Here is an 18,428-nt window from a genome sequence, read left to right on the forward strand (position 1 = left end):
TCATCCTCAATGAGGGTGCGGATAGGAGGGGCGTGTGATCAGCACACCGCACTCCCGGTCGTTATGATGGTTTTCTTTGACCGGAGCCGCTACTATTAGGTCGAGTAGCTCCTCAGTTGGCATCACGAGGCTGAGTGCACCCCGAAAAATGGCAACAGTGCATGGTGGCCAAGATGGTCACCCATCCAAGTGCCGGCCACGCCCGACAGTGCTTAACGTCGGTGATCTGACGGGAACCGGTGTATCGACTGCGGCAAGGCATTTAGACACAGTTAATATTTTGTTTTTAATTAAAATGATTCATGTATCATTTTCTAAATGACCTATGGATGACCCTTCTTTTACTACGGTTTGGTTAGAGCGTCGTCTCCACTGACTTCGACGTCACCAAGGCACGGATCTTCTTTGTCGCAGGATTTGACAGGGGGAAACAGGACGGCCACGCCACCGCTCCGCGTGCCATCAAGATCATGTGCGCATTACGCGTTCAGTCTTGGTGCCAATGGGCAGAGGAAGGCACACATAAATGACGTGTGTGATTGCACGTACTGCTGGGAACCACTGTAAATGAGGGCAAACTGATTATCCGGAAACTGCAAATAGCAGCAGATGTCACTGTTGATGCCGTTCGACTAGTAATAATGCTCTCTGAGAAACATCCTGTGATTGTCTGGGCCGGCAGTACAGTGCTGCACGAGCAGGACTAACTGCATGCCTACCGTTACGACAGCTGGCTCCATCACTAAAGCGGCGTCGCTATAGACTCCGATGGTGTCGTGAACGGCGGTCACGACGTTATGCAGAATGGTAACGGATCATCTTTGGTGAAGCGTCCGGCTTTTGCCCTACTGGCACCGACACGTAAGCCTATATGTAGGCAACGTGGGTAGTACCAAGACGAAAAGTTTGTAAAACCCTGACTTAATCTTATTTCATATCGAGAGTCGAATTCATATCATGCCTGAACATAGTGAATATTTGTCATTTGCATCTTGACCTCCGATCATGAGGTTAACGACGCTCTACATTTAGTGACTCTGTCGCTTGTTAGCTCCCACTGTCTTGAAAGGGAGATATAAGATGAACATCAGAAAAAGTAAAACAAGGATAATGGAATGTAGTCGAATTAAATCAGGTGATGCTGAGGGAATTAGACTCAGAAACGAGAAACTTAAAGTAGTAAATGAGTTTTGTTATTTCGGCAGCAAAATAACTGATGATGGCCGAAGTACGACAGGATATACAATGTAGACAGGCAATGGCAAGAAAAGCGTTTCTGAAGAAGAGAAATTTGTTAACATCGAATATAAGCCTATACATTTAAGTGTTAGGAGGTCTTTTCTGAATTTTTATGGAGTGTAGCCATGCAAGGAAGCGAAATATGGATGAAAAACAGTTTACACAAGAAGAGAACAGAAGCTTCTGAAATGTGGTGCTACAGAAGAATGCTGAAGATTAGGTGGGTAGATCATGTATTTAATGCGGAAGTACTGGATAGAATTGGGTAGAACAGAAAGTTTTGGTGCAACCTGGCTAGGGATCGGTTGGTAAGACACACCCTGAGACTTCGAAGGATCACCAGTTTAGTATTGGAGGAATGTGTGAAAGGGGGGGAGGGGGGGGATCGTGGAGACGAAGAGGTGAATACAGTAAGCAGATTAAGAAGGATTCAGGTTGCAGTAGTTACTCAGAGATGAAGAGGCTTGCACAGGATAGAATGGCATGGACAGCTGCATCAAACCAGTATTAGGACAGGAGACCACAGTAACAATAAAAAGAGAGTCGTATCACCAAATCTACCCCAATAAAGAATGTTTAAGACGTTATTGGGCGATTTACAAAAAAGCGAGCCTATACGTAAATGTAAAAGAGGGTTGTGCCTCGACGGAAGTAGCACGGTGTGGAGCGCAGCAGAACACGTTAAGAAACATGTACAACTTATCGTTGGTGTACTGCGTTTTCAAACATGGATTCGGTTTGTCACTGCGTTACTCGTACATAATGTTTGTCTAGGTACCGTAGTAAATATAACAGCGAAATTTTACAATTATACGTCTTGTCCTTACGCTGTCCATGATATTGAGGATGTTAAAATTTAATCATGAGTGACAAATAACGTGACAGCCTTTCCTTTCATTAATTGGAGTCCTACCTCAAACTTTGAAGCACCAACAAAATTGTTTTTATGGACACAGATTTTTTTGGCAGTCGCTATGTTTTTTAAAGCCCGCAATAATTGTTTCGTGACAACCACTTTCTTTAATGATCATCGATTCATCTGAGCGAACAATGAATTTGGTCACATCTCTCAGTTTCTCTGCCCTAATTTCAGGAAGCTGTCGTAGGCCTAGGCTCTCCTTCGTTTAAATACATTGAATAAAATTGTCACTTGTAGAAAAAATGCACCAGTTAAGCAAGCACTAAAAATGTATCTTTTGGAAATAAGTAGCAAAGTCTCTTTGCGTGCAATTTATTTAACAGTTGTGAGTCATGAGATACTAAAACAGTTCGGAAGGTACTATATCAATCCTCTGACTGGTTTCGTGCTACCCACCACGAATTATTCTCTTCTATATCTACATTTACATGGATACTCTGCAAATCACATTTAAGTGCCTGGCAGAGGGTTCATCGAACCACCTTCACAATTCACTATTATTCGAATCTCGTACAGCGCGCGGAAAGGACGAACACCTATATCTTTCCGTACGAGTTCTGATTTCCCTTATTTTATCTAGGTGATCGTTTCTCCCTAGTCGGTGTCAACAAATTATTTCCGCATTCGGAGGAGAAAGTTGGTGATTGGAATTTCGTGAGAAGATTCCGTCACAACGAAAAACGCCTTTCTTTTAATGATGTCCAGCCCAAATCCTCTGTCATTTCTGTGACACTCTCTCCCATATTTCGCGATAATACAAAACGTGCTGCCTTATTTGAACTTTTTCGATGTACTCCATCAGTCCTATCTGATAAGGATCCCACACCGCGCAGCAGTATTCTAAAAGAGGACGAACAAGCGTAGTGTAAGCAGTCTCCTTAGTAGATCTGTTACATTTTCTAAGTGTCCTGCTAATAAAACGCAGTCTTTGGTTGGCCTTCCCCACAACATTTTCTGTGTGTTCCTTCCAATTTAAGTTGTTCGTAATTGTAATACCTAGGTATTTAGTTGAATTTACGGCTTTTAGTATAGACTGATTTATCGTGTAACCGAAGTTCAATTAATTCCTTTTAGCACTCATGTGGATGACCTGGAACTTTTCGTTATTTAGGGTCAACTGCCAATTTTCGCACCATTCAGATATCGTTTCTAAATCGTTTTGCAATTTGTTTTGATCTTCTGATGACTTTATTAGTCGATAAACGACAGCGTCATCTGCAAACAACCTAAGACGGCTGCTCAGATTGTCTCCCAAATCGTTTATACAGATAAGGAACAGCTGGAGGTCTATAACACTACCTTGGGGAACGCCAGAAATCACTTCTGTTTTACTCGGTGACTTTCCGTCAATTACTACGAACTGTGATCTCTCTAACAAGTGCCAGCCTTTTCGTCTCGGAGTATCACGTGCAACCTATGTCCTCAATTATTTGCGAAATGTATTCCAGTCTCTGTCTTCTCTGCTGTTTTACCACCTACAGTTCCCATTAGCACCATGGAAATTATCCCCAGAAGTTTTAACTTATGAACTATCATCCTATCTCTTCTTCATGTCAGTGTTTTCCATATCTTACTTGCCTCTCCGATTGTGCGGAGGTCCTCCTCATTCTTTACCTCGTTAGTCCACCTAATTTTGAACAGTCTTCTATAGCATCACATCTCTGATGCGATGATTCCATTGTGTTCCGGTTCTCGCGTAACCCGTTTCACTACCGTACAACGCTGTGCTCCAAATGTACATTCTCAGAAATTCCTTCCTGCGAAATTTCTTCCTATGCAAAGTATCACAGATGAGAAGTCGTGCACAGGTGAAAAGCTTTAGACACAAATAAAGTAACTAATACTTTACCGTGAAGTAAGAGAAGATGAACGTATTCTGAAGTTATGTGAAATACCTGCTACTGGACTGTAAATATAAGGGTGGTAAGTATCTCAAGTTCTTCTCTCAGGCCTATTCATCTGCGATGCTTGGACGCTAATTTTGTACGTCGGCGATTGAAGACTGTCGTTCTGGTGCCTAGGAAAACGCAGTCTGGCTAAATGCAGTGACCTAGATTTTGGAGATTGGCAGCAGAACTACGACAGACTGACGTGGAAAGACGGCTCGATATTTATTCTTCAGCTGCTTGTAGCACGCGGAAGAAGCGTGTGTTAACATTGGGTGCTACATAAGCTACAGCACTGGCCGACTGCCTTCTAGCATAATACCCGTCAATGTGTGACACATTCATGTGGGCGTTCGGACAAACACGCGCTCACATTTCACCAGCCGGGCACAGATGTGTCGGACCTGTATCCTCAGCTACGATACGCCTGGTCAGTAGAACCACATATTTAGAGTTACAAAAGCGTTTTCAATGGAGCGGAGCACAGATTTATCGGTTCTCCGACTGTATCTGTCCGTCCACTTCGCTGATGAAAATTGATTCTGTCGAGACAGTGATTCGCAAAACGGACTGACTAGAGTGCGCATAAATGAAAACAGAAGAGATTACAAAACGAGACGCTTAGAACAAAAAATTATATGCATATAAAAGAATTATGACATTAAACATTCTAAATGAGTAATTGCAACAGAGAGAGCGATCCTCTCTATCGTTCACGAAACAAGATTTGGGATATTTAATGTGACACTGACGCTATGTTCAATGCTGACGAATATTCTCCCTCTTCCCCATCAACTACGCACAATGTTTATTACTCGAAGTGGCTGTTACAGCACTCGACGTCTCTGTTGGTTCCACAATTGTTCTGTCGAAGAAAGGGATCGTGAACGCGGCTGCGCTGTCATACACCGAACTATAACTGTAAATACGAGTGTTGAAGAGTACCATTCGGTATATGTTACACAAATTGTAATAAAAAAAAAAGAGATAATACAAGGGCTATGTGAACAGTTTAGGACGTCTGTCACAAAAAAGACTAATGCTGCAAATTGTATAGTTAACACACATGCACTGTTAGTGATGTTGACCTTTAAAGTAAAATCCATTTGAATCCACACACGTCTGAAATCGGTATTTCATCATTCAAAACTTCCCTACATATTTCCGCTGGCAGAAAGCGAAAACACCTCTATAGCAAATCGTTTGTCATCGGACAATCACTAGCTCTATTTTGATGACAGTTACTAAGGGGGTAACCAGGCTAGGTCGCATTCACCGCATATCCCAGTGGCCGCGACCAACTACTGGTGCCTGTGAGAATATTCATCTCTGACGATGCACATTTACAATACGATGTGCAACATAAATTATAAGTTTATAACTGTAGCTACTTCGCTAGCACAAAATGTCCTCCACTGCGCGGAATTTACATAATGTGTGTACGAGTACAGGTTGTGACGCAGGAACTACATATGCACATTTGGGTCTGGCCGTGAGTTGTGCACGGGCAGCCAAAGCAGTTAAGCCGACCGCTGACATGTTAGCAACTGCGAATACTTTTCCTGTACCTGAAGAATCAGCTACTTAAGTAGTAACGGCAAGTTTCTTCAGCAGAACTGCTTTGTTTCCTCTTCGCATGTTACTGTATTCATCAAATAATGACAACGGAACTCTAAACGTTCATATTTAAGAGCGTCTACAAATTCGTCTTGCTTTGTTGAGAGATAACTAATAAGCGAGCATATATCTTTCCTGAATCAAGAATTTCTTCTTTTTTTCCAGCTGCAATAATTTTCTTCATTATAGACATGGTTGTTACTTCTTTATGATTCGTGTCATAAAAGCCAGTAATATATATATATATATATATATATATATATATATATATATATATATATATATATATATATATATCAGACTATGAATATGCAAAGGTATTTATTTTGCTGCTGCTAAATTGCCTTGTGGGTACTTTATTTTTGCTGTGACCGAACAGTGTGGTGCAGTAATAAGAAACTGAACTCACATCCAGGGAACGACATTTTCGATCACTGTCCAGTCACCCAGATTCAAGTTTTCTGTGGCTTCTCCAAAACCGTTTAAGGAAAATGTCGGAATGGTCGTTCCGAAATAGAACAACAGATTTCTTTCCCCATCATTCTCTAATCCTAACTTGTGTTGTAATGACTTCGTTGTCGACGGAACGTTAAACCGTTCAAATTGGTTCAAATGGTTCTGAGCACTATGGGACTTAACTTCTGAGGTCATCAGTCCCCTAGGACTTAGAACTACTTAAACCTAACTAACCTAAGGACATCACACACATCCATGCCCGAGGCAGGATTCGAACCTGCGACCGTAGCAGTCGCGCGGTTCCTGACTGTAGCACCTAGAACCGCTCGGCCACTCCGGCCGGCCGTTAAACCGTCAACGTCCTTTTACCTTTACTGCTAAGTACTGAGTAAATACACGGTCCGGTGGTGATGATACACTTGTTCAGATCAACATTTGCTTCTTATGGTGCACAGCGATGTATATAGTTTTTGGGTTCCATACCACAGTCGGTAAAACCGAACCCTTATTATATCGCTTTGTTGTCTGTCTGCCTGTCCGACTGTTAAAAACCCAAAATTGAAATTTATGTCACGTACTGAGGTTTGTGGTGCCTCAGGAGAGTAAAAATTGATGCTTCTAAGTCAGTGCAGTCAGAATATATCGCCACTGATGTCACATATTTTAGTACTCGCGAACTCACTCATCAAAACGTATAGGGTATTTCCCGTCAGCCTAGAATCATAAAATCTGTCGAAAAGCAAGGTTTCGCAGCACAACCAATGGAAAAAGCCCGAAAACTGTAAATCTGTAACTATATCACATGAAAAAATATCTATTTTGTCATGTGTTATCCGATGTCAACATTGAAATTCAAACAATCAGTCTTTCTGCGTTCAGGCAGACTGGGTAGCAATGGTAAAACTCAAAAATCAGGCAAGGAATTACTTTATTGCTCATATGACTCGTTTCGGAATTTATCCATCATCAGATATCCAGGAGTGATTACTGCACGTAGACATTGCACTTCAGGTTGTATGTAAACTAGTCTGCGAATGTAACTCTTCAGGCTTTCCCGGCGAGATATTGACATGTGGAATAATCGGGTCTACTGCCGGATGTTTGTGTCGCTCTGACAAGTACAGGAGGCCATCGAGATCAAGATCACAGACAATCTAATAAACCGAGACAGCGGTTACCAGCTCAGCTCGGCGTGGAGTCCGGCTCTGGAGCTTACCAGGGCTCAACGAAATGAACCAACAAACTCCTCAAGAAGTAGTAACACTGCAGGGGTAGCGACAGGCGGGTGCGGACCGCGAATGCAACTCCCGACGCAGGACGGGCCTCTGACAGCCGCCACGACCGCAGATGATGGACGAGCCGAGCACGGACGACCGTCAGAACACCAGGGAAGTGCCAACACCGCAGGATCAGCGCCAGGCGTGACCGTGAATGGAGCGCCCACCAAAGGACAGGCCTCAGAGAGCTGCCACAGATGGAGACCAAGTCGGGCGCGGACGTCCGAGGGAGCACCGGGGAAGAAACACCACCTTACAAGCAGCGCCAGGCGGGCGCGGACCCCCGACGCGAGACGGGCTTCACGCAGCTGCCACAACTGCAGATGGTGGACTAGGCGGGCGCGGACGTCCGTCGGAGCACCAGGGAAGTGCCAGCACCTCGGGAGCAACGCCAAGCGGGCGCGGACCACGAACGGAACGCCACATGCGGGTCCGGCCCCAGACAACTGCCACGACCACAGATGGTGGACGAGCCGGGCGCGGACGTCCGTGGAAGCACCAGAGAGGGGTAAAAACCTCAGGAGCAGCACCTGGCGGGCGTGGACCGCGAACGGAACGTCCGACACAGGACAGGCCTCAGAGAGCTGCCACAGATGGCGCCCAAGTCGGGCGCGGACGTCCGAGGGAACACCGGGAAGAGACAAAACATTACAAGTAGCACCAGGCGGGCGCGGACGGCAAAGAGAGCACCCAGCGCCCTCTTGGCATAAATACTGGACAAGATCCTCCAACACGTCAGTCTCAGGTAGCACCTGAAGAAGGGAACGAGTTACGTGGCCGAAATATTGTGCCAGAGCGACACAAACATCCGGCAGTAGACCCGATTATTCCATAGTCTGCGAATGTTTGTTTCATGTGTACGCGCAGTAATCGCTCCTGGATATCTGATGATCGATAAATTCCGGAACGTGTCATATGATCAATAAAGTCATTCAATGCCTGATGTTTGACTTTTACCATTGCGATCCAGTCAGCCAGAATGGAGAACTGCTGGTTATTATATTGATGGTCACCTGCCTCCTACACGACTTCATGTTACATTTCTATTATTAAAATTAAAACAGTCTCGAAAATCTGAGTATCTCTGGGATCGATAACTCGCCAGTATCATTGTCGATAACAGGCAAAAATGGACGAGATTCTCGACTACCATAATGAATGAACTGCCTATGTACATAATTATGTTGGTGTGCGAGAGCTACTCACACCTTGCCAATTTTCTTACGCAGCTGCCATTACTAAAGGTTATCCGAGTAACACTCCCAGTCAATACGTTAAATAACTCGCTCAGAAACAAGAAAGAATCCTAATTTTTCAAGATGAGTTCAGTCACAGAAAGCGCCGGCACGCCAGTCGGGAACGGCAGAGAAGAGATGGCTGTGAGAAGACGTCAGCCAATCGCACGCTGACCGACCCCTCTGCAGGACGACAATGCGACAGCAGCGGCCTTTAGGTGAAGAGGACATAAGCGCCGCCCCAGTTGAAAAGCAGTTTCAAGACTAGCGACTTGGACAGAAGCGTCAACGCTCGTTACTTCGCTTGTACACCCTATGAAGCACAGACTTGTGATCGTTTATACTGAAGAAGATTGCTTGTTTCGTATGTCGCCCTTTTGCTTGCGACACATCTGTGTAACTGACAAAGTTAAGTATTGTCTCTTTTTTTTTGTAATAAAACTCATTAATACTATTTGTTTGATTTGACTATCTAGCGAACCGAGTACGAAGGATTCCTAGACACCCCATACTTGACGACAAGGCTGGAGACCTTATCAACCCAACCTGTATATTTTATTATAGGTAGAGTGTAGTCGGTAGCCACTATCTACTAGATATTCTACAAATTTAGCTACTTCTATCAAGTTATACAGCGATTTACCACCGCAACAAGAAAAGGAAACAGCAGATTTTGCACTGATCTCGTCGTCCAATACGAAAAGCATGTCAGCCCTGAGTAGCGACATCTGTCCGATAGATGGTCAACAAACCTTTTAGCCCCCTCCGTCGGACGGTGGCCGTGTTAGGTATAGCCCTAGGCGTTATGAAAAATTTGACAAATGAGAGCGCTTATTTTTAAAAACAGTTTTTTTTTTTTTTTTTTTTAAACTTGTCGCCGCACTGATAATTCCGCTCAGGAAGATGGTTTTACAAAAGGGGAAACAATGAGACACTGGCCCACACTGATGGTGATAATTAGCATAGTTTTACAGAATGCGTCACGTATCTACTACCTGTAGCAGAAAATATGAAGGCTCGTCATAGTGTCATTTCTGAGGTCTGAGACATTGTATATAAATCTGTCTTTGCCTTTCTCTTTCTCCCTCCCCCCCCCCCGCCCCCCTACTCACCTCTCCTCCTCCACGTTCTTTCTCTTGACACACACACATACACACCACACACACACACACACACACACACACACACACACACACACACACACACAGAGAGAGAGAGAGAGAGAGAGAGAGAGAGAGAGAGAGAAACTGTCTACTATAAACGTGCAGGAAAATTATAACTACCAGCATGAGCAATTAAAAACGCCTGTTGCACATCGAAAACTGCCTTATTAGATATGTAGGGTGTTAGAGAGGTATAAGTGCAGATATTGTGATCATTGGTACCTTAATGTGTACGTTCAGTGCGTTACATGTCTTTTCTCTGCGTCTGGTAGTCTTCCCGCCAAAACATCACATAATTTACTACCTGATGTATTCCGCACTGTCGTAACTGCACCACTAAGTGGACTGTGCCTCGCGGTACAGACTAACCGTTTTGTTACCGAGGGGAAAATATGCATCAATGGATAGCTCTTGCGAAGTGTACTTGGAGGTACTAAACAACCTAAAAACATAATACTTATAATAGCTACAATGAATAGGCTGCAAATGAAGTGAACACTTATGCAACGTTGTTCAATACCCTGTTCTCAGTCAGCAATAAAAATATCTGCATTTATACTCTTAACACTCTGTATATATAGCAGTCACTATTGTACGACAACAAGAAATTGATTGTTAACGAAACTGGATGTCTTGTTCGAGAAAAAAAATACCCCTTTCCTTTCAAGGTAACAAAGATTCCATGTCTCATACACTGGTAACATATCAGGATGCTATAGGAGAACAGAAAGTATTATCGTAAAATCATAGTTTCAGATTTATTGAGGTATGACAGTTTGCAGAATTTTACGTCTTGTTGACAGGCAAGTTTCTGGATACAGATACAGTTTTGAAAACAAGTTACGTAGAAACTGGTTGTGGAGCTATACAAGAAACTTTCTAAAATACCACGTAAAATACTTGAGAAGGACCGGAGAAAGATCTTCAAACCTCAGTTGGATGTGTTTCCATTGTAAAGGCGTTTACTACGACCGATGCGTGAAATGCCAGGTATTACTATCTCTTTTTGGGTACGTTTAAAATTATCGATATGGTTTATCTGGCTTCCCGTGTAACGTTAAAAATACAGTTGTCTAACGTCGTTCTATTTTTATCAAATTCGTGTGTCAAATTCTTTGCACGCATTCTGAATTAAGAAATTAATTCACAATAACTGCACCAAGACTATAGTGGGATACTTTTTGAGTTATCAAGATTGACGGCTTACTTAACTGGATCTTCAAAAAATGGTCCTAGGTTTCCATGCTGACAGCAACAAACAGACAATGCAGCCACGCACGTTACCGGGAAGCAGAAACGCAATGACAACGAGGTGGACATTAACTCTTCCTCTCGTCGACAGGAAAAGGCTGCAGCGACACTTAGCACCGCTCTCGTAAATAACGGTGAAAGCTGTGCCGGGTATTTTTGTGTATGCGTGGCTTTATTTTTGAGAAAATAGCGTGCAGGCCTGGCAGGGCGTGAAGTGTGGTGCGGCGCTCCGTGTTTATGTCGGCGTGTGTCCGGAAGAGAAACGGGCGCTGTGGCTTACGCTCTCTCCGCGCAGCCGGGGCAACGAACTCGGGACATTTACATATTTCCGAGCCCCTCCCGCTCCCCGAGCGCAGAGTAGGTTAGCGAGCGGGGTGGCGCTGGCGCAGGCGCTGCCGCTGCCGCTGCCGCTGCCGCACCTCGCATCCAGGTCGCCCAGCCGCGCCGCAGCGGTCTGGCTCTGCGGCCGGCGGGGGCGCCTCTCCGTCAGTCTTCTGTGTTCGCACGACTCCGATCGCGTAGCCGAAGCCGAGTGTGTAGCGCAAAGAGGCGGCCCTTCTAGGAATATAGGAAAGCACACTGACGTGACAAAAGACATCAAATAGCGATATACGAGCATATACACAGATGGTGGTAGTATCACGTACACAAGGGGCGTTTGAAAAGTCCGTGCAAAGTCCGAGAGATGACACCACCGGTACGTGTAGAGGTCATGTCTAGTGACACACACAGTGGTTACGATTACTACAAGCCACACCACAAGTTGGGAAACGGGGCCAAATTTCTAGTAGTTTACTGTCGAGTTGAGATTTTTCACAAATGTTTTATTCGTATCTTACAGAAACTAACAATACAGCAATAAACAGCCTTTTGAACACGCCGCTAACGGCAATCAAGTAATTTATAGCAATACAACAATTTTAAAATTTAAACAAAAAAAAAACACACAGAAGCTAGCAGTACGGAAATAAACAACCTTTCAAAACACGCCGCTAACGGCAATCAACTAATCTATAGCAATACAGCAGTTAAAAAATTAAAAAAACACAAAAGCTAGCAGTACGGCAATAAACTACCTTTTAAAACACGCCGCTAACACCAATCAAAGTAATTTATAGCAATACAACAATTTAAAAAAATTAAAGAACATTAGTAAACAGGCTACTAAAGTAAATACAGAACTTTGTTAATAAGGTACGGCGAGGCAGTGAAGCTACCAACACCGCCAGTAAAAAATTAAACAGGTCTCAGCAAATACACGATTAATGGCAATAAAAGGAATTTACAAACTTGGAGGAAGAAAAAAAAATTTTAAACAAAAGTGTCCTGGAGTATCATTAGAACATAACAGACATGACGGACCCGTATAAGGTGGCCACAAATCACCCACTCAGGAATGCTCAGGCTAGACAGAATACTGACCAATTTAAATACGCCCGTAAACACAATTGCCACTCTCAGGCTGGTCAGTGCACCGACTTTTAGCAAGCGACAACTTGTTACAAGATGGCCTAACTTGCTGACAGCATTAGAGCTAACCTCGTGCAAGGAACCATTACACCACACAGTACTGAATGAGCGACCACATGATCAACCAACAAGAAGCATGAATTTACTCATAACCCACGACAGAATGGCGAAACAATTAATCTGCCCAAAACTACACCTCCCATCAGACAGCAACGAGAGGAGGAAAGATCACCGTCTTCAATTACACCGGTGCCTGGGACAGGAAACCCGGTCGCCGGAGGCCACAAGGCAGAAGAGACGCTGGTTACACAAAATTATTATTTAATGATTAAACCTTCCACGAACTTAACTTGCAATTATACTCGAACAGGCAGTACACGACCTCCGATGGCAAGGATCCACACATCCGACCGCACACGCGTCGCTAGCGTACCCAACACGCCACGGTCACGCGACAACACGCGGAGTTCACGTCTTCTCTGCAACGTTGACGGGTAGTGACCGTTCCTTCATGTTAGGTGTCTGCTTTTAAACTCCAGTGTTGAAACGGAGGATTTAAAGAAGCTTGTTAACGTCCCACCAAGGCGAAATGAACAGCAACTACTCGTGGGGCGATTCTGTATACAACCAACACGCGGGGAGCTCTTCCGTCAACTCGACTCGCTCGTTACACACAACCGACATACATCACGTGGCGACTCTGTACAACCGACCGCGCCTGCTTCGCGCTGGAGAGCCACACTGCCCTCCCGTGTCCACCACACTCTCTGCGCGCAACAGCCAACTTCCGCGCCACCACCCGACGTTACAACCGGTCAAAGATCTCACTTCCTCCATAGCAGTTTCCCGGAAGCAAAAACGCAGATATCGATAGCAGAGGGAAAAGACATTCAAGAAGCCACTTAATGACGGACAACATATCAAACAAACATGTCAGGGGAAGAAAAGGAAAACCAATGCAATCTAAACACAAGGTGTAGCACGAGTCGACACACGGCTCATTTAGTTAGTAGCATCTTTGGAAAGAACGCACACCAAGTTTCAGCCATGTTGGCCTATTTCTTTGTGTTTGGTACTCGTGTGAACCAAGGAAGTCGAGTGATTGTCGAAAAATGGACGAAGAAGAATTTCGTGTGGTGATTAAACATTATTTTACGAAAGGCAAAAAGCCTCAGGAGACTAAAGAGAATCGTGATAAACATTACGGTGACTCTGCACCTTCGATTAGAACAGTTTATACGTGGTTTAAAAATTTTCAGACTGGCAATATGGGCACAAGTGATGCTGAACGTTCTGAACGCCCTGTGGTGGTTACTACTCCAGAAATCGTTGATTAAATCCATGATATGGTGATGGATGACAGAAGAGTCAAGGTGCGTGCGATTGTTAGTGCTGTGGGCATCTCGTATGAATGAGTGCATAACATTTTGGATAAACATTTGGACATGAGAAAGCTATGCGTAAGATGGGTTCCACGATTGCTCACGTTTGACCAAAAACGGAATCGTGTGAAGTGTTGCAACGCTGGTTTGCAGCTGTTCAGGAAGAATCCGCAAGACTTTAAGCGTCGTTTCGTCACTGTGGATGAAACATGGATACATTACTATACTCCTGAAACCAAAGTATCAAAACAATGGGTTACCAAAGGAGAGTCGCGCCAAAATAGGCGAAGACCATTCTTTCGGCCGGAAAGGTTATGGCAACTGTCTTTTGGGATTCACAAGCGATAATCCTCATCGAATATATTGCTTCCCCCTACTTACACCTCCCGAGGAGATCACGAATGCAAAATTAGAGAGATTCGAGCGCGCACGGAGGCTTTCCGGCAGTCGTTCTCCCCGCGAACCATACGCGACTGGAACAGGAAAGGGAGGTAATGACAGTGGCGCGTAAAGTGCCCTCCGCCACACACCGTTGGGTGGCTTGCCGAGTATAAATGTAGATGTAGATGTAGACCATCTGAAAAATCGTAAAACTATTACAGGTGAATATTATTCATAGTTATTGGACCGTTTGGAAACCGAGCTGCAAGAAAAACGCTGGCGATTAGACGGCAAAAAACTCATTTTCCTTCACGACAATGCACGAGCAGGCACCTCAGCAGTTGTGGTCGCAAAATTAATGGAAATAGGATTCCAACTCGTTTCACATCCCCCTTATTCTCCAGAGTAGGCTCCCTCGGGCTACTATTTGTTCCCCAATTTGAAGAAATGGCTGGCGGGACAAAGATTTTATTCAAACGTGGAGGTGGTGGCAGCAACTAATAGCTGTTCTGCAGACTTGGACAATTCCTATCACTCGGAAGGGATCAACAAAATAGAACAGCGTTGGATGAAGTGTACTAGTCTGAAAGGAGACCAAGTCGAAAAATAAGAGGTTTACCCTCAAATACATAATTAGTTTTTACTTTTGCACGAACTTTTGAAGCGCCCCTCGTATAAATGGGCATTGGTGGAGCTTTCATTTGTAATCAGGCTGTTCACGTGGAAAGGTTTGCGACGTGATTGTGGTAGAATGACGGGAATTAACAGCCTTAGAACGCGGAATGGTATTTGGAGCTACATACATGGGACATTCCATTTCAGAAATTGCTAGGGAATTCAACATTCTGCGATCCACCGTCTCAAGAATGTGCGAGAATACCAGATTTAAAGCGTTATCTGTCACCGCAAACAACGCAGTGTCCGACGGCCTTCACTTAACGACCCAGAGCAGCGCCGTTTGTGTTGACTTGTAGGTACCAACAGACAAGCAACACTGCGTGAAATGACCGCATAAAGCAATGTGGGGCGTACGACGAACGCATCCGTTAGGACAGCGCGGCGAAATCTGGCGTTAATGGGCTGTGGCAGCAGACGGCCGACGCGAGCGCCTATTGCTAACAGCACGACGTTGCCTGCAGCGCCTCTCCTGGAAAACCTATTTCTGTTAGTAAGAACTGATGATAGCGTTCGAGTTGCCACAGACCCCACAAAGCCACGGATAGAAGTTATCAACATGGCACTGAGCAAGCTGGTGGTGGCTCCGAAATGGTGTGGGCTGTGTTTACATACAATGGAAGCTATTAGGAGTAGTGCGTTTTCAAGCTTGGTTTGTATCTCCAAGCACATACGATAAGAATAACTCAATAATGCTTACTTTCCCCTGGACAGAAGGTCAAATGTTGAGGTATGGATGCGTGGACGTAAAACGGTTAGTTTACACTGGCAGGCGGAGTCCAGTTTGTGTCCAGTTACGACTGTGCAGAAATCATCAGGTATTAAATTGTGTGATGTGTTTGTCTGAAGACTGTCACGCACAGAAATGAAAAATAACCAACATACTGAAATGGGTACATATTAAGGTACCAACGATCAGAATTACTGTGCTTATACCCATAACACCACGATAAATATTTTAGAGAATTTGTGCTTATGTGCTGGCACCACTGACATGTTGAAATAAGCCAGTTGGACTGCTTCTTATAGGAAAATATTGTATACTGCCTCTCTCGTGGCTTACGCACGGACCTTCCAGAGAATAAAAAAATATATTTAACTTACCGCTAGTACATGTGTTACACGTAAAATACAAAATTTCACCAACTTTTATATGGTGAGATATCTTTTTTGCTGGAGTACTTTGCTGGTTATTTCAACATAACGAAGTGGTCAGAAGTAGCATTAATCGTATTAACTAATGTAAGTGGGCTGCTTCTGTGTTGACAGCGCTGTGTAGCGCATTGCATTGGATCTCTGACTGCGCTTTCTTTGTAAGAGACTCTGTGGCTGGTTTGAGTCGTTGTTGGAAGTTAATTGCCAGTACTGTTGGGCAGCTGGAAGTTAGTCGCCAGCAGTGATGGAAGTACTGTTGGGCAGCTGGAGGTGAACAGCCAGCAGTGATGGATGTTAAATGTCAGAAGCTAGCATTGATGGAGGGTAGAGGTCTGAAGTGTTAGCGTAGGCTAGCGATCTGGAAGTATCCGACTTGGAGATTGAAAATTATTCGTGATTATATTTCTTTGTACTGGATGCCAACGACGATTTATATTCGTTTTTGAACTGGGTGCCACATTATTAAGGTAAAAATACATTATTTGGTTCAAATGGTTCAAATGGCTCTGAGCACTATGGGACTTAACATCTATTGTAATCAGTCCCATAGAACTTAGAACTACTTAAACCTAACTAACCTAAGGACATCACACAACACCCAGTCATCACTACATTATTTGGTTCGCAACAAAATCTTTCCTTTGCTAACCAGATGCCTATTAGTAGTTAGTGGCGTTAGTAGTTAGAATCTTTTATTTAGCTGGCAGTATTTACTCTCGCTGTACTGCAGTAGTTCGCGTAATGAAGATTTTTTGTGAGATAAGTGCTTAATGAAATGTATAGGTTATTGTTAACATTTCTTTTTAGTCAGTACCATTCTTTTGAATTAATTATTTGAAGTCAGGTTGCAATAATAATTTTTTTTCAGTCAGATTGCGTTGCGCTAGAATATTGTGGGTCAGTGTTGACATGACAAGAAAAAGTAAAGCGAAAGTAGGCTCACTACGTTCAGTTTTACTCAGCTGTTTCAGAATCAAATAACGTAGAAGTTTCATCTTCACAGTCATTCAGCAATTTAAGTACAGACACACCCATTTAAGTAAAGAAGTTTCACTAATTAACCTGAACAGCACATCTACAGACAAATATTCTAATTTATTATCCCGTACTCCCAATACTGTTACTGTTTCTCGAATTATTTTATACTTAAATGCCTGTTTTAATAATAGTAAGGAAATTTCTTGGCTTATTGTTTAATTTTTACTGCTTTTATGAAAAAAAGTAATACTGACTTTCTATAGTGACGCTTAACACCATCTGTGGACATTTTGTTGGTGTTGATCGCTTAAGACATTTTGAAGCTATTTATTCTTAAAGATAAAAGCTACATCTACATCTTACATCGACTGTAGTTAAGGTGCTATTCCATATACATAATGGGTCTTTAAATGTTCTTATTGGGCGTGAATTTATGCATAAAGCCTCTCCCCGTGACGCGCAAACCACGTGTACGGCTGCCACGTGCGTCCGCCATAAAATGCCCGTCGCCTGTCGCTAGAGACCGGCCTATCACTCCAGTCATGCGGACAAACACTCCACATGGACCTGCACATGCATCCCTGCCACGTCTCTGTCGTTCATGTGTTGAAACCAGCAGACGCTCCTCTGCGCCTCCAGTTTTGTGAGTGGCTGTTCACTGAGATAACACTGAACCTCTTGGGCGTGGATCTGTTCAGTATATATGATGAAGCTTGCTTTCACTTGAGTGATTATGTCAACTCACAGACTCACAGATTCTGGGCAGCGCAGAATCCGCTTAACTTCCCCGAAACACCACTGAATGACAGAAGGATGGGGTGGTGTGCGGTGTCTGCACGCCACATTATTGGTCCTATATTATTTCATCAGACGCCGACTTCGACGCATTACATTGCCAACATTTTGAAACTCTTTGTGGCAGCATTAACGGAAGGGGAAAAGACATACAGTTACTTCCAACAGGAGGGAGCAACAGCCCATACAGCCGGCCGAACCTTGGAGCACGTTTACCCAATCTTCACGCCTGACAGAGATGTCACCAGAGCTCAGTCTGGACGTCGCGTCAGCTGCCTCCCAGGTCACCTAATCTATCAGTGTGCGATTGTACTGAATGGGGAGTTCTCAAGTCTAAGGTGTATTGCAACAACAGTCATAGTCTTCAAGAACTGCAGCAGAACATTTCAGACGAGATTGCAGCAATTCGAGCAGTCCAGCTTCTATCCGCCTTCAGCAACTTGTTGACCAGGGCTCAAAAGTGGCAACAATGAAATGGTCGCCGTCAATGTTTGCTATAGTCAGGTTAGTACTGCATGTTCTTTCCTCTGTTTTGTTTCTTTGCACTCT

This window comes from Schistocerca americana, chromosome 1 (assembly GCF_021461395.2).
Source record: "Schistocerca americana isolate TAMUIC-IGC-003095 chromosome 1, iqSchAmer2.1, whole genome shotgun sequence".
Classification (NCBI taxonomy): Eukaryota; Metazoa; Arthropoda; class Insecta; order Orthoptera; family Acrididae; genus Schistocerca; species Schistocerca americana.